This window comes from Castanea sativa, chromosome 4 (assembly GCF_040712315.1).
Source record: "Castanea sativa cultivar Marrone di Chiusa Pesio chromosome 4, ASM4071231v1".
In the NCBI taxonomy this organism is placed as follows: Eukaryota; Viridiplantae; Streptophyta; class Magnoliopsida; order Fagales; family Fagaceae; genus Castanea; species Castanea sativa.
The window spans coordinates 38935065-38957606 of NC_134016.1; positions in this window are offsets into that span (position 1 = coordinate 38935065).

Consider the following 22542-nt stretch of genomic DNA (forward strand, 5'->3'; position numbering starts at 1 on the left):
CCTCTTCTACCAAACATATTATGTTCAAACCTGCCTCTAACCATCAGTGTTTCACTACTTGTGTCCATGTAGGCCTGCTTATCTTTCTTACGATACTCATTGTTAGTCAAAGCATTGGACACATCATTAATCTTAATTTTATTCTTCCCATACAATAGTGTTGTGATTAAATGATCATAAGTATTAGGTAGTGAACTCAAGAATAAGAGAGCCTTACCTGCACGATACTAGAAATGGAAGAGCTTTTTCTTCAAATATAGACGATTCTCCATACTCTTTGTCATATACTTGTATTCTGACATCTTCCAATACTTTTTAGCCTTCATCTCCCTCATAACAAAATATTTTTTATCCTTGGCAAAACACAAATGGATGGTGCTACAAGCCTTTATATTTATCTTGTCCCAATCTTTGTCTGACATCTCTTCAGGTTTGTCTTCCAAAGCAATATCCAACTCTTGTTGGATCAAGATATCCATTACTTCACATTGCCACATGCTGAAGTTGTTCATTCCATCAAATTTCTCTACCTCAAATTTGGCATTAGAAATTGTACATTCCACCAACCAAGGCATGGGGGAATGTCTATGTGGTTGGATTTGGACCCTACACGAGTAGTGGTTGTGAGCAAAGGAAGAGGAAGTGTTTGCTACAAAATACTATCCTTGACCCATGCCAAAGGCGTGACTACCTTAGAAAGGAAGTATATACTTGACATGGTACTCAAGCACTCACAAAAAGGGAGATAGTGACTTTCTAAGGCTAGCAGCTATGAAAGCACTCCTTATTGGTTGAATTCATGTTGGACCACTTCAAATACGTGTATACTTACCGTACTCCTGATGTCCCTCTCATTTTTCAAAAGTTGTTTCCCAAGCAGTGGCAAACTCACCTACCCGCATGCTACAGTGCCATGCTAGCACATTCTCTCTCCTCCAGTCACCAAATAGTACCACAGTTGTGAAAAGAAACAAAAACAAGAAAATAATGACTTGACACTTGTCTTTGTACTCAGCCAAATTCCTCAGATTATAAGAGGAACATGCAGTTGGACTTTGAGGGTAAGAACCCAAGTGAATCTTTTGAGAAGGGAGTAGAAAGTTGATAAGATAGGAAAGTAGAAAATAAGATCTTTCTTTTAAGGAAGAACACCCTTATTGTACAAGAGTTACCTCTTCTTTCCACATAATACAAAGCTGAGCAGCATAATACAACGCTGAGCAGAGCCTCAAACCGTGGTTTTTCATCCATTTCTTAGGGTTTTCCACATTGTAAGAGACCATAACTTCTTTGAGGGATGCTCTCAAAAAGAGATTTGGGTGTTTAGGGCACCTCACTTTTGGGTAATTATGTGAAGTTGCCACTTATTTTTTATACAAAAAAAATAAAAATAAAATACAATTACATGTCCAAAAATACCTCAAATGTCATTAATTGATTGTAGAAATACAATTTGTTAGAATAACTTTGCTAGGCTTTGGTCCTAAATACAGTCTATGTAAAAAAAATGGGATTTTTAAAAGAAGATTCATATTCATAATTCAAATCCATTATGCATGCATTACATATTTATGGAATGACGTATAAAAAACTTTAACCCAACTATTAATTCATTCTTTGAAACTTTAAAATCTGCAGCTTTTTATATAAGAAGAAAACTATTTTAGAAAAAAAATTTAGATCTATATTTAATGAAAATAAAGATATGTTTTGTATGTTCGAAAATTTTAGATATTTATTTAATGAAAATATAGATTTGTTTTGACCAGAAAAAAAGTTTCAGGAAAATTTTCAGATTTGTATTTAATGAAAATACAGATCTGTTTTTTACCGAATTTTTTTTTCAGATTTGTATTTAATAAAAATACAGATTTGTTTTTGTTTAGAAAAAAAACTTGCAAAAAAGAAAATTAAAAAAAAATTCAGATATGTATTTAGTGTAAATACAGATTTGTTTTTTATTTTTTATATAAAAAAATTTGCTGATTAATTGCATATTTTGAAATTAAAGAAGAATTAAATCACAAACATGTTAAAGACAATTCCAACTAAATTTATAAAAATGGCATATATGAATTGTGAACAAGATCATAATTAAATCAAACATACATTAATAAACACAAGAACAAAATTAAATACCTACTTGCATCAGCGTACCCTTCAATGGAAGAATACTTTAGAAATCAAAGAAATTTTTACATCTTTGAGATCTAAAATATTTTGACATACAAAAAAGAAGTTCATAAAGTCAAGGCTTCTAGAACATCTTTAACATAAAGGGAGCAAAGAAGTCAGAAAAAGAAGGGCTTGAATTCTGATATTTTTCCCTATTTATAGTGGTTGGGAAGCTTGAAAAATAAGCTGAATAAGATCATATATGAATTGCAATGCGTCCTTATCTCTAAAAACAAGAAAAAGATAGGTTTTATCTTAATTAGGAGGTTCCTAGGCCGGGCCAAGCATTTGGGCCAATCGGTACTTGCCATGTGCTAATCAGCACTCCAAGAGTGCCGATAGGCTCTCTTGGGTGCCGAGCCCCCTTTTCAATTTTGGTTCAATTTGGACTCCTTTTTTTGAGGATTTTTTAACCAAGAATTGCACCTAGACACGTTTTGAATTCATATTCTAAAAATTAATCCATTTTTCTTGATATTCAGGTCTTTAAAATAATATTATCTGATAGATAAATATTCCAAAAAGACCTAATTATCCACAATTTCTTTGTTATCTGATTATCCACTTTATTCCCATGCAAGTAGGCTTATTTTGTCGAAAACCAACAACCAATCATAGAATTATTTAATTAATTTTAATCTTTTAACCTGTTAAGGACATATTTTATGCACTTGGCTAATCTTTTAACAAAATGCATTTTACTTGTATTTAGGTAGATCTAGGATGTGTTTAATACTTCAAAGAATATGTTGTTCAAGTCTAGTATTAAAGCCATGAAGATTGGACCAAGAAACAAGTAAAGAAAAGGTGTTCACTAAAGCTGGACAGATAGCTCGACACCTGCGGATAGATAGCTCGACACCTGCTCCATAGATAGCTATCTATCGAGGTTTAATAAGGCTCGAAAGATACTATCTACTGAGGTATCTATCGAGGTTACGAAAATCAGAATTTTCAGATCAGATTTTCTACCCATGCTTATGTATTTGTGTAGGGTTTCTTTTCTCACAACCCTAGACATATATAAGGCTTATTTTAGAGACCGTCACATAAGAGAATACAAGGAGAACATATGCAAAAGGTGATCGAAACCTTATTTTCTCTAAAAGAAGCTACTGCATCTTTTGCGCCTTAGGGTTTTTCAATCAAGTGCTTCTTGATCTTCATTGTTTATGAAGTGAAGAATTTTGCAGCCAACATTCTTCTTCCTCAAGTTGGTGAGTGAGTCACGTACTGAAATTCGTGCAAATGAGTGAGTCACGTACTGAAATCCGTGCATCAAAGGGTGGCCTTCATATATTGAAGAGTTTAGAGATTCTGAAGCGGTAAAATGTTTCTGTTGTAAGTTCATCTACAGAGATTATAAAGTCTAAGGACAAAAGTTTTGTACTAGATCTAAAACTTCTCTTTACTATAGTGGATTGCTTTTTAGAAAGGTTTCCCCCCAGGTTTTTTTATTGTGAAACTGGTTGGTTTCATTGGTTTTCCTAGGTCATCATATCTTGTCTTATTTACTTTTCCGCTGCATATGATTTTGACATGATATTGATGTTTGTTTGTTTTAAAAAGTTCATTCATAATAAACCTAATTAACAACTTGAGTTTAAAACTTGTTAAATCTATCAACCGGGGTCTAAATTTTCCTACAAGTGGTATCAAAGCGGGTACACTCTGATTGGATTAATTTCCTGAGTGTGATCCTTGACCCCCGTTGTCATGGAAGCTCTTGGTTGTTTTGATTTGCATGATCTTGTGTTGAATGATGATGATGATGATTTTCAAGATGCCTATTGCAAGCTTTATAATCTTTGTATAAACTCTCTTTAGTGTTCTACAAAATTAAAATCTAATTTTAAAAAGTTCAAGCTTGAAAAAATGATTTGATTGCAAAATTGGATGAAGCAAATAATTTGAATGAGAAATTTAAAAATCAAATTTCATCTCAGGTGGACAAAATTAAGAGTTTGGAAGAGTAACTAGTTGATTTTAAAACTAAAGTTGAAAATTTAACTAGTGTCAAAGTTGTTGTTGAGCCTAACTCAATAGAAAAAAAAAATTATATTCCTCCATTTAAAACGAATAATGAAGAGTTGAAGGCTAATATTGCTAGGATAAACAAAAGTAAAAATTATGATGTTAATGCTAAAGTTTCTAAACCTATGTTTAAAACTTCTCCTAGGATGAAAGAAAAATATGTTTTTGTCCCCATTTGTCATCATTGTCATGTTGTTGGTCATATTAGGCCAAATTGTCCTAAGTTGAGGTCTTTGTCAACCTCTAAGGTTAGACCTCCTTCTAGGAAGCCGAGTAGCTCTAAAACTGCTCATGTTTGTCACCATTGTGGTATTTTTGGACAAATTTGTCCTAATTGCTTTAAGTTGTATCCCCATAAGCAAGTGTCCAAACGGTCACAGGTTTCCTCGCAAGGACCTACACCTTTGTTTGGAGAGTTATTAAAAGCTTTGAGCTTTTTAACATAATTTCAGGAGAATTTCAATTCTTCTATGTCCTTTAGTAGACATACTAGGACACATGCATTTTCATCTTCACGGCCAAAGACTCATACTGTGTGGGTAAGAAAGGAGCCAAAGACTTAATTGTCTTTTTTGTTTGTCCTCTGCTTTATTTCTTTCTATCTAAAGTAGGACTTTCTTTGCTTGATTTTTTATTTGCTTTTGAAATCATGCTTTCATACATCTACACCTTTTTATTATGCCTTCATGCATTTGCAACTTTCTTTCATACTTTCATGATTGTTTGTCTGTTTTTGTTTGGTTGTTTAGTTTTTATTTTGCTTGTTTTCAAAATAAAATTTGAAAAATAAAAAAAAATACAAAAACAGTGTGTGTTTGTGTACATTGGTTCTTGTGAACCTTAAAATGGCCATTGAAACAGAGTTTTCTAAACTTTGTATTGTTTGTAACTTAGATGAGCATCTCTATGCACAACTAAGCAAGTGAGTTTTGTGGCTCTTTGTTCGTGATGAGTAAGATTAAGTAATCTCTTGTACTTTACACTTGTATCACTCTTTTTGACTGGAAGGACTAAAAAATCCTAAGAGAAAGGCATAAATAACCATCTCACCACTATTACCCGCCAATCATGATATGGCATCTGTATACTTCGACATAGCAAAAGTGCAATGTCAATGACATCTATAATGCTTCAGCATAGTAAAAGTGCTATGTCAAAAAGCTTAACATAATTGGGTATTTCTTTTCTCTCTTTTATATACTCATGCATGGTTTGCTTAATAAAAAAAATATGCAAAGAAATAAAAGCAAAAAGAACAATATGCTTTAAAATATGATTGCAAGCGTGTTTTCTAGGAGATGTGAGAGTTATAGGATGTACTTTGAAGGTGATAGTCCCCATCAAACAGTTATGATTGTATGTGAGTTAAAAGTGATTTTCTCATATCTCAAATCATTATAACTTTGAGACACTTATGCAATCTTGCGATGTTTTTCACACACAACACGCAATATTCTTTGCTATTCTCGATACATGTGCAGGTACAATGTGATTTGGCCATCACAAGGTTTACATGTGTTGATGTATGTTCACTAAACTGTCTTAACTTGTTTTTGAAATATAAAATTGGTTAGACTTACTAAGTGTGTGTGTGTGTGTGTGTGTGTGTGTTTTTAGGAGCTAGATGCTTAACTCTTTGTTGTTTGAGAGATGATTTTGAGAGATCAAAATGTTGTTTAGATCTTTGGTTGAGTTGCATACTTGATTGCATTCATATCTGTGTTTTTCCCCTCTTTGAAAAACTACTTTTAAGCATCTCGATAGCTCCTCGACAGCTAGGCTATCTATCGAGCTCTTAAGTTTTTTTTTTTTTTATCGCAATCTCGATATCTTCTTGACAGCTTTTCGATCCATCGAGGTATGCTCAATAGCTTCTCGACACCTCTCGATCTATCGAGATCCTCTGCATGCATTGTTTTTCACATGTTTTGCATGTTTCTCTTGTTTTGTCATCCATAGCATCTTGTTTCATTACATTCATGTTTTTTTATGGATTCTTTGTATCCCCTTGATCATCCTTGATCATCTTTATGTTTTGCGAGTAAAGTTTTCTAGCTTCTTGTACCCTTTGTCAATCATGACAAAAAGTAGGAGAAATTGGAGAATTTGTGGTTTCTTTCTTTAAGATTCTACAAGTTAGGAGGAGAAATACATGCCCTTGTAAGGGAGAGATGTGTTTCATGTTGTTAGAGGAGTATTTACCTCCTTGTTATTGTAGGAGCTACTTTTAGCTTCTTGTTCTTGTACCTTAGGTCTTGTGACCATGTTTACATACATTGTGTTTATCCTTGATATATATGTGATGATGTATGTTTTCTTCACCTATCTCTACATGTGTTGTTTCTTTTCTTTCTTTATACACATGCTTCTTACTTTTGTATGCAATCTATTATTTCTGCTTCACACAAAGATGCCTTGATGAGTTTTGTTTAAGTGTTTCAGAAATATAGGTTGTCAACATCTTCCATGCCATGAACTCTTTTCTTGCAAAGTTTTTCAAGAGTTTGTGTTAGGATAGATTTTGTTGTATTCAACAAGTGAGAATGAGTTGAGTGATTTATGACTTCTCTCATATGTTCATTTGTTTGTTGTGGTTTTGTCACGAATTGTCAAAGGAGGAGATTGTTAAGGACATATTTTATATAGTTGGCTAATCCTTTAATAAAACGCACTTTACTTGTATTTGGGTAGATCTAGGATGTGTTTAATACTTCAAAGAACGTGTTATTCAAGTACTATAAAAGCCATGAAGATTGGACCAAGAAACAAGTGAAGAAAAGGTGTTCACTAAAGCTGGACACCTACGGACAGATAGCTCGACACCTACGGACAGATAGCTGAACACCTACTCGACAGTTGCTCGACAGATAGCTATCTATCGAGGTTTAATGAGGCTCGACAGATACTATCTATCGAGGTATCTATCGAGGTTACAGAAATCAGAATTTTCAGATCTGATTTTTGGCCCATGCTTGTGTATTTGTGTAGGGTTTTTTTTCTCACAACCCTAGGCATATATAAGGCTTATTTTAGAAGCCATCACATAAGAGAATACAAGGAGAACATATGTAAAAGGTGACCAAAGCCTTATTCTCTTTGAAAGAAGCTACTGCGTCTTTTGCACCTTAGGGTTTTGTAACCAAGTGCTTCTTGATCTTCATTGTTGATAAAGTAAAAAACTTTGCAGCCAACATTCTTCTTCCTCAAGTTGGTGAGTAAGTCACGTACTGGGATTCGTGCAAAGGAGTGAGTCACGTACTTGTATCAAAGCTTGGCATTCATACATTAAAGAGTTCAGAGGTTTTGAAGCGGTAGAAGGTTTCTGCTATAAGTTCATCTACGGGGATTGTAGAGTCTAGAGAGAAAGGTTTTGTACTAGATCTAAAACTTCTCTTTACTATAGTGGATTGCTTTTCGGGAAGGTTTCCCCCTAGGTTTTTTATTGTGAAACTGGTTGGTTTCATTGGTTTTCCTAGGTCATCATATCTTGTCTTATTTACTTTTCCGCTGCATATGATTTTAACATGATATTGATATTTGTTTGTTTTAACAAGTTTATTCATAATAAACCTAATTAACAACTTGGGTTTAAAACTTGTTAAATCTATCAACCGGGTCTAAATTTTCCAACATAACCAAAAAGGAATTAATTTAAATTAATCACGCGTGATCGGTTCCTCCGACCCCTCCTCTTCCACGGCTTTTGGATCATAGACTGTCTCTGTGCCCTAATCTGAAAAAGGTGATAAAGGTATGAAATCCAAAACTGATTTGGCTAATTCTAAATGCTTTATTAGACCTCACTCTAGGAAGTTTAGCAGTCCTAAAACTGCTAATGTTTGTCACCATTGTAGTGTTTATAGACACATTCATCCTAATTACTTTAAGTTGTATCATTAAAAGTAAGTGTCCAAACGATCACAGATTTTCTCTCAAGGAACTACACCTTTGTTTGGAGAGTTATTAAAAGTTTTAAGTTTTTTAACTCAATTTCAAGAAATTTCTATTCTTTTATGTCCTTTAGTAGACATACTAGGACACGTGTCTTTTCTTCTTCATGGCAAAAGACTCATGGTGTGTGAGTGAGAAAATAGCCTAAGACTTAATAGTCTTTTCTATCTGTCCTCTACTTTAATTCTTTCTATCTAAAGTAGGACTTTCTTGCTTGATTTCTTATCTATTTTGGAATCATGCTTTTATGCATTTGCATCTATCTTCACACATTCATGTTGTTTTTTTGTCTGTTTTTATTTGGTTGTTTTGTTTTTTTTTGTTTTGTTTTCAAAATAAAAAAGGGAAAGAAAAATTAGAAAAATACAGAAACAGTGAGTGTTTGTGTATATTGGTACTTATGTACTTTAAATGGCCATTGGAACAAAGTTTCTAAACTTTGTATCTCTTGTAGCTTAGATGAGCACTTTAATGCACAACTAAGTAAGTGAACTTTGTGGCTTGTATTGGTTATGAGTACGATTAAGCAATCTTGTATACTTAATACTCATATTATTCTTTTTGACGAGAATGATTAGAAAATCATAAGAGAAATACATAAATAATCATCTCACCAATAAAGCCCGCCAATCGTGTATAACATTTGTGTACTTCGGCATAGCAAAATTATGATGTTTTGGCTTACATAATTGGGTATTTTGACTATTTTCTCTTCTCTCTTATATGCCCATGTATGATATATTCAAAAAGAAAAGAAAAAATATGCAAAGAATATAAAAGCAGAAATAATCAAAATGCTTTTTAAATATGGTTGCAAGCGTGTTTTTAGGAGATGTGAGAGTTATCTGATGTACCTCAAAGGTGATAGTCCCCATCAAACAGTTATGATTGTGAGTGAGTATATCAGATCTTCTCATATCTCAAATCATCATAATATGAGAAACTTGTGCACACTTGTTATGTTTTCACACACAACACGCAAACTCTTTGCTACTTTTGATACATGTGCAGGTACAATGTGATTTGGTCATCACAAGAAATACATGTGTTGCTATATGTTCAATAAACTGTCTTAACTTGTTTTTGAAATATAAAATTGGTTAGACTTGATTAGTATTAGCGTGTGTGTGTGTGTGTGTGGATCTATGGATGCTTTGCATATATGTTAAGAGATGTCTTGAGAGCTTAATATGTTGCTTGGTGTTGGGAAATTTAAACCTCAATTGATAGAATTAACAAGTTTTAAACCTAAATTGTTAATTAAATTGATGATGAATAAACCTTGTTAAAACAAACTAATATCAATATCATGTTAATATCTTCATGGAAGAAAAGTAAATAAGACAAGATATGATGACCAAGAAAAACCAATGAAACAAACTAGTTTCACAGTAAAAAACCTAGGAGGAAACCTTCCCGAAAAGCAACTCACTATAGTAAAGAGAAGTTTCAGATCTAGTACAAAACCTTTTTCCCTAGACTCTACAATCCTCGTATATAAACTTACAGCGGAAACCTTCTACCGCTTCCAAACCTCTGAATTCTTCAATAAATGAACACCACCCTTTTCTACCGATTCTAGTACGTGACTAACTCCTTTACACGAATCTCAGTATGTGACTCACTCACCAACTTAAAGAAGAAGAATGTTGGCTACAAAATTCTTCACTTCATCCACAATTAAGATCAAGAAACACTTGGTTACAAAATCCTCAGACGCAGAGACGTAGTAGCTTCTTTTAGAGAGAATAAGCACTCAGTCACCTTTTGCATGTGTTCTCCTTGTATTCTCTTATGTGATGGCCTTTAAAATAAGTTTTATATATGTCTAGGGTTGTGAGAAAAGAAACCCTACACATACATATCAGCATGGGCCAAAAATTAGATCTGAAAATTCTAATTTCGTAATTCTCAATAAATAAAATTTGTCGAAAGCTGTCGGGAATCTTTCTAGCTTTAATGAACATCCCTTCTTCACTTGTTTCTTGGTCCAATCTTTATGGCTTTAATACTTGACTTGAACAACATGTTTCTTGAAGTATTAAACATATCCTAGATCTACCTAATTACAAGTAAAGTACGTTTTGTTTAAGGATTAGCCAATTCTAAATTGACATATGTTCCTAACATGAATCACATATGTCCTAACAATCTCTCCCTTTGACAATCCGTGACAAAACCACAACAAACAAATGAAGTATGAGAGAAGCCATAAATCATTCAACTTGTAATCAATTGTTGAATACAATAAAATCTACTCTAACACAAGCTCTTGAAAAACTTTGCAAGAAGAGAGTACATGGCAAGAAGACTTTGACAACCTGTATTTTTGAAACACTTTAAACAAAACTCATCAAGGCAACTTAATGTGAAACAGAAATAAAAGATTGCATACAGTATATATGAAGCATGTGTATAAAGATAGAAAAGAAACAACACATGTAGAGGTAGGTGAAAAAGAACATACATCATATATATATATATATATATATCAAAGATAAGCACAAAGTATGTAAACATGGTCACAAGACCAGTGTACAAGAAGAAGCAGCTAAAAGAAACTCCTACAACAACAATAAGGTAAACACTCCCCCTAACAAGATGAAACACAACTCCCCCTTACAAAGACATGTATTTTTCCCCCTAACTTGTAGAATCTTAAAAAAAAAACCACAATTTCTCCACAATTTCTCCCCCTTTTTGTCATGATTGACAAAGGGGTACAAGAAACTAGAAAGCTTTACCTGAGAAACATAAAGATGATCAAGGATAATCAAGGGGACACAAAGAATCCATATAAATGCATGAATATAATGAAACAAGATGTTATGGATGATAAGATAATAGAAAGATGAAAAACATGTGAAAAACAATGCACGCAAGAGGATTTCGACAGATCGAGAAGCTGTCGAGCAACTATCAAGCAGAAGCCATCCTCGATGGATCAAACAGCTATCGAGCATCTATCGAGCAGACAGAAACTTTCTCGATGCATCGAGAATCTGTCAAGAAGCTATTGAGATAAATCCTCAAAAGCTTCGATGGATCGAGATTGTGTTAACATCTGTCAACAAAGGAAGATCAGAAGTCTCAATAGATAGCCTAGCTGTCAAAAGGTATTAAGAAGCTGTCGAGATGAGTAAAAACAGTTTTTCAAAGAATTAAAAAAACACATAAATGAATGCAATCAAGCATGCTACACAACCATAGATCCAATCAACATTTTTAGCTCTCGAAAACATCTCTCAACAAGAAAAATGACAAGCATTAAGATCCAAACCACACACACACACTAAACAAGTCTAACCAATTTTATATTTCAGAAACAAGTCAAGACAGTTTAATGAGCATACATTAACACATGTATTTCTTGTGATGGCCAAATCACGCTGTACCTGCACATTTATCATAAGTAGCAAAATTTGTGTGTTGTGTGTGAAAAACGTCGGAAGATTGCATAAGTGTCTACATGTTATGATGATTTGAGATATGAGGAAATCACTTTAACTCACACACGATCATAATTGCTTGATGGAGACTATCATCTTTGAGGTATATCCTATAACTCCCACATCTCCTAGAAGACACGCTTGCAATCATGTTTAAAGTATTTTGATTTTTTTTGCTTTTATTTTTTTTTGTATATTTTCTTTTATTAAGAATGTCATGCATGAGCATACAAGAGAGAGAAAAAAAATACTCAATTATGTTAAGTTTTTGACATTGCACTTTTGCTATGCCCAAGCATACAGATGTCATTCCATGATTGGTGGGAAATAGTGGTGAGATAATTATTTATGCCTTTCTCTTAGGATTTTCTAGTCCTTCCCTTCAAAAAGAGTGATATGAGTATTAAATACAAGAGATTACTTAAGTTTACTCATCACAAACACGAGCCACAAAGCTCATTTACTTAATTTTGCATAGAGATGCTCATCTGAGCAACAAAAGATACAAAGTTTAGAAAACTTTGTTTCATTGGCCATTTAAGGTACACAAGTACCAATGTACACAAACACAAGTTGTTTTTGTATTTTTTTATTTTATTTTATTTTGAAAACAAAACAAAATAAAAAATAAACAACCACATAAAAACAGATAAACAACATGAAAGTATGAAGAAAGATGCAGATGCATAAAAGCATAATTCCAAAAGCAGATAAAAAATCAAGCAAAAAGAGTCCTACTTTAGATAGAAAGAATTAATGGAGAGGACAGCAGAAAAGACAACTAATTCTTAGGCTCCTTTCTCACCCACAAAGCACGAATCTTTAGCCGTGAAGATGAAAAAACACGTGTCCTAGTATGTTTACTAAAGGACATAGAAGAATTAAAGTTCTCCTGAAATTGAGTTAAAAATCTCAAAACTTTTAATAACTCTCCAAATAAAGGTGTAGGTCCTTGATAGGAAACTTGTAACCATTCGAACACTTACTTTTAAGGATACAACTTAAAGAAATTAGGACGAATGTGTCTAGAAACACCACAATGATGACAAACATGAGCAGTTTTAGAGCTACTCGGCACCCTAGAAGGAAGTCTAAGCTTAGAGGTTGACAGAAATCTCAACTTAGAAAAATTTGGCCTAATATGACTAATAATATGACAATGATGACAAGTGGGGACAAATTCAAATTTTACTTTCAACCTAAGAGGAGTTTTAGACATAGGCTTAAAAACATCAGCTTTATCGTCAGAATTTTTACCTTTGTCTATCCTAGCAATATTAGCCTTCAACTCTTCATTATTCCTTTTAAATGGTGGAATATAAAAAAAAAATTTCTTTCGAATTAGACTCGACAATAAGTTTGGTACTAGTTAATTTTTCACTTCAGTTTTAAATTCAACTAGTTGATCTTCCAAACTCTTAATTTTGTCCACTTGAGATGAAATTTGATTTTTAAAATTCTCATTCAAATTATTGGCATCCTCCAATTTTGCAATCAAATCATCTTTTTCAAGTTGGACCCTTCTAAAATTAGCTTTTAATTTTGTAGAACATTCAAGAAATTTCATACAAAAATTATAAAGCTTGCAATAGGCATCTTGAATATCATCATCATCATTCAACACAAGATCATGCAAATCAAAACAATCAAGAGTTTCCATGACAATAGGGGTCAAGGATCACACTCAAGAAATTAATCCAATCAGAGTGTACCCGCTCTAATGCCACTTGTCGGACCATGTGCCTTACCAATCCTCCAACGACCAATGGTGAAGGATGAGGGGGCACAAAACTTTTATAGCATTCGATCACAGACCAAGCTCATTGGTATTGGAGCGAATTATGAGATCCCTTATAATCCCTCCCTCATAATGCAGCTCCAATGACTCGAACCTATGACATTAGCTCTGATACCACTTGTTGGGAAATTTAGACCACGATTGATAGAATTAACAAGTTTTAAACTCAAGTTGTTAATTAGATTGATTATGAATAAATCTTGTTAAAACAAACTAACATCAATATCATGTCAATATCATGCACAGTGGAAACATAAATAAGACAAGATATGATGACCCAAAAAAACCAATGAAACAAACTAGTTTCATAGTAAAAAAACCTGGGGAAAAACCTTCCCGAAAAACAATTCGTTATAGTAAAGACAAGTTTCAAATCTAGTACAAAACTTTTGTCCTTAGACTCTACAATCCCCATAAATGAACTTCCATCAGAAACCTTCTACTGCTTCAAAACCTCTAAACTCTTCAATATATAAACGCCACCCTTTTGTACGGATCCTAGTATGTGACTAACTCCTGTACCCGAATCCAAGTATGTAACTCACTCACCAACTTGAGGAAGAAGAATGTTGGTTGCAAAATTCTTCACTTCATCAAAAATGAAAATCAAAAAGTACTTGGTTACAAAACCCTAAGGCACAAAGACGCAGTATCTTCTTTCAAAAAGAATGAGCACTCGCTCGCCTTTTGCATGTGTTCTCCTTGTATTCTCTTATGTGACGGCCTTTAAAATAAACTTTATATATGTCTAGGGTTGTGTGAAAAGAAACCCTACACATACATGTCAGCATGAGCCAAAAATCAGATTTAAAAATTCTGATTTCGTAATTCTCCATAAATAGAATCTGCCAAGAGCTGTCGACACTCGTTAAACCTCGATAGATATTATTTGTCGAGAGCTGTCAGGAATCTGTCTAGTTTTAATAAACAACTCTTTTTCACTTGTTTCTTGGTCCAATCTTCATGGCTTTAATACTTGACTTGAACAACAAGTTTCTTGAAGTATTAAACGCATCCTAGATCTACCCAATTACAAGAAAAGTGTGTTTTGTCAAAGGATTAGCTAATTCTAAATTGACATATGTTCCTAACATGAATCACATATGTCCTAACACTTTCATCTTTGTTTGAGTAGCTTGCTCGTTGATTTATCTTTATGTGTTTTTCCTCACTTGAAAAACTCATTTTTTTTCAAGCTCAACAGCTCCTTGACACATCCTCGACAGATATCCTTTCTATCAAGCCTTCTTCTTGTGATCTCAACAGATCCTTGATAGCTTCTTGATCCATTGAGGAAAATTGTTGAGATCTCTATTTGCCCGATATATTCTCGACAAATCCTCAATCCATTGAGATTTCAGGGTTTTCTCTCGATAGCAGCTCGACGGCTTCTTGATCTATCGAGACCCTCTTGCATGCATTGTTCTTCACATGTTTTGCATCTTTCTATTATCTTGTCATCCATAACATATTATTTCATTATATTCATGCATTTATATGGATCCCTTGTGCCCCCTTGATCATTTTAGATCATCTTTATGTTTCTTGGGTAAAGCGTTATAGCTTCTTGTACCATTTGTCAATTATGACAAAAATGGGGAAAAAAGTGGTTTCTTTATTATTTAAGATTCTACATGTTAGCGGGAGAAATACATGCCTTCATAAGGGGGAATTGTGTTTCATCTTGTTAGAGAGAGTGTTTACCTCCTTGTTGTTTTAAGGGTTTCTTTTAGCTTCTTGTACACTGATCTTGTGACCATCTTATTATGACATACATTGTACTTTATTTTCTTATATATGATGATGATGTATGTTCATTTTATTCACCTACCTCTCCATGTGTTGTTTCTTTTCTCTCTTTATACACATGTTTCTTTATGTACGCAATCTTTATTTCTGTTTCACACATGATGCTTTAATAAGTTTTGTTTAAGTGTTTTAGATAGACAAGTTGTGAAAGTCTATCATGCTGTGAACTCTTTTCTTACAAAGTTTTTCAAGAGTTTGTAGTAGGGATGGATTTATTTTGTAATACAATAAGTGGTTATGAGTTAAGTAATTTAAGACTTCTCTCATGATTAGTTGTTTTGTTGTGGTTTTATCATGGATTGCCAAAGGGGGAGGTTGTTAAGGACATATTTTATGTAACTGACTAATCCTTTGACAAAATGCACTTTACTTTAATTAGGTAGATCTAGGATAAGTTTAGTACTTCAAAAAACATGTTGTTCAAGCCAAGTATTAAAGTTATGAAGATTGGACCAGAAAACAAGTGAAGAAAAGTTGTTCATTAAAACTTGACAGATACCTCGACAGAAACAATATCAATTGAGATTTAAGAACGAAGCTCGACAGAAACTGAATCTGTCGAGATGTACAAAATCTGATTTTTCAAATCTGATTTTTGGCTCATGCTGACATGTTTGTGTAGAGTTTCTTTTCTCACAACCCTAGACATATATAAGGCTTATTTTAAAGGTCTTTATTCATAGAGAACACATGCAAAAAGTAACCTAGTGCCTTATTTTCTCTTTGCAAGAAATTACTGTGTCTTTTGTGCCTTAGGGTTTTATAACCAACTACTTCTTGCTCTTTATTATATGAAATGAATAATTTTGCAGCCAGCAACATCTTCTTCAAGTTGCTAGGATTAGTCACATACTGAGATTCACGCAAAAGAGTTAGTCACGTACTGAGATCTGTGCATCATTGGTGGCGTTCATATACTAAAGAGTTCTGAAATTCTGAAGCTGTAGAAGGTTTTTGCTGCGGTAGAAGGTTTCTACTGCAAGTTTATCTACTAGGATTGTAAAGTCTAGGGACAAAAGTTTTGTACTAGATCTGAAATTTCTCTTTATTATAGTGAATTACTTTTCAGGAAGATTTCCCCCCAGTTTTTTTTTTTACTATGAAATTAGTTTGTTTCATTCATCTTCCTCAATTATCATATCTTGTCTTATTTACTACTCCGCTATGCATGATATTGATGTTTGTTTGTTTTAATAAGGTTTATTCATAATAAATCTAATTAATAACTTGGATTTAAAACTTGTTAATTTTATCAACCGGAATCTAAATTTCCTAACACAATGAAATTTATAAAGAAATTTAAAAAAAAAAATTAAAAACTGATATCAATGTTGGATTTAAATTAAAATGTTGTTTACTTCAATCACAGAAAACTATATCGACAACTATGGAAAAAAAAATTATAAGAATATTGTATATGTAACCTTACTCAAATGTTATTTTGATTCAATCATAATATCAATGTTAACGTAGGCGATGATAATGCTTGGGTCTCCTTTAAACGCGCTTTCCATCAGTGTTGTATGGCTGGTTAAATCTTCATACAATTAAACAAATGATTCCATTATTTGATTTGGAAAATATATGAAACAAATTGTTCACAGGTTTTTTTTCCACATGTCCTGTGGCACAAATTATTAGGCAAGCTAAACCTCAACAGCCCTATTTTATAAAGTAAGAAAAGTGAGATCAAATTTATTTTCAAATACAAAAAATATAAAACAAAAAAAAACAAATTTAATCCAACCACATTAATGCATGTGCCTAAAATTCCTCATACCTAAATGGGTTGGATTTACATCTTGCATACTTGAAATGGGTTCACGATCCAAGTAGTTCCTTTTTTTTTTTTCTTTTCTTTTTTTGTAATTACACTTTGTCCACATGTATTTGCTTGAAAAATACTTTGCCTATCTGTGCTTGAGAAATGATATGTCTACATCATTTTCACAATATTTTTACAACAAATTTTAAGTGGCTGATTGTTACTAGTTGTTATTGTTGGAGCAAAAAAATAATCTTAATGTTAGGTGTAAGGACACAGTTCAAATTCTCAATCTACAACTGAAAGGAAACAGGCTTGAAAGGTCTTTTTACAATAAATTTGTAGAGAGTGGGCCTGTAATCTAGATTTCAAGGATGGTTTAAATAACAAAGAAAAGAAACGGGCTCCGGGCCCAATGGCTCGAAATAAAAAATTATTGTAAGAGTATTAATGAAAACTCTTCCTCGGACACAATCCAAAGATAATTTATAATATTGCTGCCTAAGGCTGATTACAATTATAGATCGTTGGATTATTATATACTATTGTCTTTCTTCTCCAAAGAAAGAGCCTCATCTCTACCAAAGGTCCCCTCACTTATTTATACTTCCTCCTCTTCTCTTTATCATCTTCCACCTCATGGTTGTAACGTTGGTTTTGGATACTTGTCCCATCAATTTCTCCCCAAAATTCGCTGGGGTCAGGGACCAAGTTCCAAACCTCATGCTCAGATCCAACCTTTCTATTAATGCAGTCAGTATATCAATCACAGAGCCTTTAATGGGTGGGCGGTGGTAGCAGCTTTACCTTAGATATTTCCACTGTTCTTTCTATTGTCCTCCACGTGTGCTGTGTCTTCCCGTGGTCTTAGGATTTCTTATAATATAGCCTGGGGACTTTAAACCTCTCTTCCTATGACCTCAGCTTCACTATCCGAGGACAAATATATTCCTTGGACAAAATTGGTCAATCGTTTATCACCTCTTGCCTGGCATTTTCTTTATGAGGTACATTTACGCACTCCTAGATCATTTGATATCCTCGGACATGGGTTTTTAGCCCAAGAGACTTTGTTGGGCCATCCTTTGTAAACTACTAGGCCCAATGCCTCTACAATAGCCCCTCAAGATTCTTTATTTCTTCACCTCGGGAGGAAAAGAGGATCTCAACTTAAATCTCCTTTTTGTCTTTCGGATTTTTGGCAATATTGTTGACGGGGACAATGACTTTTGAATTGCCCGTCGCATGTTCCCGATGCTCCGGCATGTGAAGCGCCCCTGAATTAATTTATGGCATTTTTATGTCCCCTATGTTTTAACGATGTGACACATATCCAACGGTTGAGAGCCGTTCCTGGGTTGAGGCGGGAATTCTCCCGCTTCATAACTCCTTTTGATATATAAATACTAATTTTCTTCAAATCTTTCACACTACAATAACCTTATAACGTACCTGCCACATTTGCTACCTTCACGTGCCTTCTCATTTTACCAAATACCTTGTCCGAGGTGACCGTGCCTTCTTCTTTTTTAAAGTAAGTTCTCCCATACTCTTTTCCCTTCTTATCAGCTCTTTGTTTCTTTTGTTTTCTTTCTCTCCCTTTCTTTTTCTTTTTCTCTGTATCTTTCGTCCTCGGCATAGTTCTTTTTTAGTTTCTTCACACCCCCCTTTTTCAAAGATGGGTAGATTTGCGTCCCTGGTGGATTCAAACAAAAAAATAGAACAGTTCAAGGCTAAGTACCGAATCCCCTCAGACGTGTCTATTAGGTACTGTAACGAGGAGGAATATTTTGTAAAAAGAAAAACGGGGGAGGTAGTAATCCCGATGATTGCATTCATCGAAGGGGGAATGAGAATCCCTATGGGAACCGTGACTAGGGATTACCTTAGGGCTTTTAGATTAACTCCCACCCAGTGCGCTCCAAATGTCTTTAGGATCTTAGGTTCTATAGATGCTTTAAACGAGAGGATGAACCTAGGGCTCACTCATCATGACGTGAACTGGGTTTATAACCTCCATTACCTGACAAAGAAAGACGAATATTACCTAAAATCTAGATATCTAGAAGTTAGGCTAATTCAGTGCCTGCCCGAATCTAATAAGGGTCTAAAAAACGACTTCCTGATCGTATCAGGAAATTGGCACGACGGCTTACCCTGTCTGACAAGGGAGGGGACTCCAAGTGAAGTTTTTGGTTTTTTATCTAGAACCCTAAAACCATTATTATATATTTTTTCTTTTTTGTCTTTTTATTTATTCTTACCCTTTTCCTTTTGGATAATTCTACAGATCCACACGCAGCGGATCGTCATCCTCTCCTTGTCGATTTTGGACGTTTGGACAGGATCCTACAAGCCGAAGTTTTTGTGCATAATGACGGCCAACTCCGAGCGGCTCATCTCATCCTCGGCTACAATCCAATTTCCAAAGCTTTTCAGGCACCGAAGTGCGTGATCAAAGCCAAGGACCCCCGCCTTCCCCGGATTAGCGTTGCCGTTGAAGGTTTCCTGCTACCGAAGGGGGCTCTTATTCCCCAAGGTACTCTGATCACTCAACCAATACAACCACCATAACCTGTTCCAGTTGGGATTCCCTTAGTCCCTATTCCCACACAATCCGTACTTGGTGAAGCCACATTTTCCCATCCTATTATAAAGGAAGAAGAAGGCATCGTCGAGGTATCTGATTCCGAGGACGAGTTCGAGGTTTTTAACCAACCCCACTCTCCCGAAGACTCAATTTCTATCCTCGGCACCTCTTCACAAGTTTTGTAAGCCATTGTTCACCAGTCCGATAACATGGGCATTCAGCGCAAGGTCAAGCCCAGTTTAAAAGATGTGCTTGAGGGTCACACAGGCTCTCAAGAGCCTCCTAAGGAACTGCGCCCTAGGGCCCAGGATAAGGTGCTGACAAAGGCCCTGAGTCTAGGCTCCCTCCTCCTCCTCCTCCTCCTCCTCCTTCCCAAACTCAACGTACCAATCCGGCTGACCTTAAAAGGAAAAGGGATCAGCAGAAGGGAAAGGAAGTGATGGAGGTAGGAAAGGGCTCTCTTCCTAAAGAGCCTGAGATTGAAAAAGGTGGTAAGCAGGCCCGCACTGTGCAAACCAGCTCGGACAAAAGGACCAAAATGCAGGTGACCGTGCAGGCTCCTCTATGGCTTCCTGACATGACCATGGACGACCGGGCTATTACCGTGGATGCGTCCATCAGAAACTCTGATGAGGGGACTGCTGCGTGCGTGGCAGACGCATTGGAGCAAGCGTTGCTGCTCCCTGAGGACATGGGTGAGCTCAGAAAGAAAAGAGACCACAATGTCTTCATGATTCTGAAGAAGGAGCTTGCGATGGTAAGTTTTTCTTCTAAACCTTATCTTTTTTTTTTTATTATACATATATATATATTTTTTTTATAACTTATACATATATATATATATATATATATATATATATATATATATATATATATATATTTTGTTCATAGGCTGTTCAATCTGCCCATAGGGCAGAAGAGATTACCATCAGCTCATACAAGTCTCCGAGGGCCGAGGAATCAAGGCGTGAAGCCGCCCAAAGGATCTCGGACATTCAGAAGAAAAAGCTGTAGGAGGTCTCAGCCAAGTTGGTTAAGATAGAGAGTGAAAGGTCAAGTTTAGAGGCTGATCTCAAAACAACCACTAAACAGGCCGAGGACCAGCGACTGATACTCCGACAAGTCGACGAGAACCTCACTACAGTACGAAAGCTTATTGAGAATCTGAAAAAAGATCTGAAGGAGTCTGAGAGGGTTAAAGAGGAGGCCATCAAGGGCAAAGAGAAAGCCTTTGAAGAAACGGAAAAAGCTGAAAAGGCAAAAGAAGAGGCCGAGAATTCAAAGGAGCTAGCTGAACAAGAAGGTTACGAGATAGGTGTGAAGGAGATCACGGAAACCTTCAAGGCTTAGGTTCCCGAGGTATGTAGACATTACTACCTCCAAGTGTGGAACGAGACACTTTCCCAAGCTGGGTTGATGCCTTTTCTACTCTTTGGAAAGTAGAGAGTGTCTACTATCCTCCAGCAATTCGAGCTTCTGATGTTCCTCAAGCTGACAATGAAGCTGCCCAGGTATCATCTGAGGATAAGAGAGGTGAACAAGCTGAACACTCAGATCTTTCTGAAGATCTCCTCAAGCAAGTCGATCCAATACAAGAAAAGGCAATAGAAGACATACAGCCTTCAAGTGACCTTCAGGAATCTTCCAAGGATGAGCTGGGTGATCAAGTAAATCCGATAACTTTGAAGGATGATTCCAAAGGCAAAGGAATTGCCGATGAGGCCTCAGTGCAGCTTCCACCTCCTCAAGACCCTAAAGGCCCTCTGAAGATAAAATTGAAGCAGTGACTGCTTTTCCTTATTTTTGGTTTTTTCTTTATTTTCTGCTAAGTGTAATTTCACAAGTTCCTTGTAATTACAAAGTACTTTCTGAATCTAATGTAAGCGCAAGTTCTTTTTTGTTTGATGACCTTCACTTTTGTTTTGTTTTGCTATATATTTAGAACAGTAATCCTTTCGCCCTTATTAATTTACTAAAGTCAAAGCCAAAACCTGGATCAAACTTGATACCATAGGCAGGTTCAATATGCCAGGAGATGCATTAAGTGATGCTCATGGATTTCTTATCCGTTTATCACTATCTCAGGGAGACTTTTAAGCAGTTTATTTTTCATTTAGACCTCTAGTTGGTCTATGTCAAATATATGAAATAAGGTATATGGTCTAATGACCTAGGCATACCAAGCTTTGATACTTTAATAAAAAGAAAAGGAATGTTAATTTTCCCAAAGTAGATGATCCGAGGACCAGACATAACTAAGGTTCTGTTTAACACTTGGTAAAAAATATCAATTTAGACGAGGTATGTGGTCCGAGGATCCAGGCACACTAATCTTCAGTTTGATACTTAGATGAAACAATTGAAATGTTAATTTTCCCAAAGTAGATGATCCAAGGACCAGACATAACTAAGGTTCTGTTTAACACTTGATAAAAAATATCAATTTAGACGAGGTATGTGGTCTGAGGATCCAGGCACACCAAGCTTCAGTTTGATACTTAGATGAAACAATTGAAATGTTAATTTTCCCAAAGTAGATGATCCGAGGACCAGACATAACTAAGGTTCTGTTTAACACTTGATAAAAAATATCAATTTAGACGAGGTATGTGGTCCGAGGATCCAGGCACACCAAGCTTCAGTTTGATACTTAGATGAAACAATTGAAATGTTAATTTTTCCAAAGTAGATGATTCGAGGACCAGACATAACTAAGGTTCTGTTTAACATTTGATAAAAAATATCAATTTAGACGAGGTATGTGGTCCGAGGATCTAGGCACACCAAGCTTCAGTTTGATACTTAGATGAACGAAGACAATGAACGCAATGCAGTTTTAACAAAAATGGCCGAAGTGCCTTTCATTTAATAATAGTACCTTCGTAGGTTATTTACATTTCAAGGACGTTGTACAACATGTTCATCCAAATCCTTAAGGTTGTAAGCTCATATTCCTGCGACCAAAGTAATA